The sequence below is a fragment of the Penaeus monodon genome, chromosome 33 (assembly GCF_015228065.2).
Source record: "Penaeus monodon isolate SGIC_2016 chromosome 33, NSTDA_Pmon_1, whole genome shotgun sequence".
Lineage (NCBI taxonomy): Eukaryota > Metazoa > Arthropoda > Malacostraca > Decapoda > Penaeidae > Penaeus > Penaeus monodon.
In genome coordinates this window covers 32,628,435-32,629,119 of record NC_051418.1, presented here as the reverse complement: position 1 = coordinate 32,629,119, position 685 = coordinate 32,628,435, and the positions used below count along the sequence as shown (strand labels likewise).

General features: G+C 41.6%; 1 long non-coding RNA gene across 2 annotated transcripts in view; it reads right to left on the bottom strand.

Moving 5' to 3' along the window:
• LOC119594395 overlaps positions 1–685 on the bottom strand; it is a 14,094-nt gene that overhangs the window by 4,143 nt on the left and 9,266 nt on the right. The gene's annotated exons all lie outside the window — the stretch shown is intronic.

Genomic DNA, 685 nt, shown 5'->3' with positions numbered 1-685 from the left:
GCCCTAATATTGTCTTTGTGGATTAACAAAAGAAGCAAGAAAAAAACTAAACATTTCTTCTGCCAAGACAAAAGGGTGTGGCAGTGTGGGTGTGAGCATGTGCAAAAGTCTTTACACATGGCTTACTTGCACTTACTTACTTTAGACTTTATCATAGTCAGAACCAGAGTTAAGAAACATTTACAAACTCAAGCCATACTCTCATAGAAAGAAAGAGGGGAAAAAAATCCTACAAATAATTAAAAAAAACATGACACACTAAAAACAAAAAAAGCAATTGATACCCATCCTTGTGTTGGGAAGTAAGGGGCATTCAGTAAAAACCCACACCAGGAGAACAAAATAAATGCCACAGGTATGGCATAATGCCAGCGAGAGGGAGACTCTGATCAGTGGCACTCACAGCATGCCAGGGGGAGAGAGAGAAAGAGAGAACCAAGGCCGCAACTCCACACGGAAATAGACAATTAGTTTGATATCATACGGAAGCACCTCCTGTCACAGTCGTAGGAGCTTGAGTATGGCAATATAGCTCATGTGTTATCATAATGGGAACTTGGCTAGAACGGATGTTTTTGGGTTTTTTCACACAATCAGACAACCACCAGATTGGCATGTAACCTGAGATGGGTAAAGTTACATGTATAGCTTCTGCTGGGACTTCCGGCACATGCCCTGCTCCTTG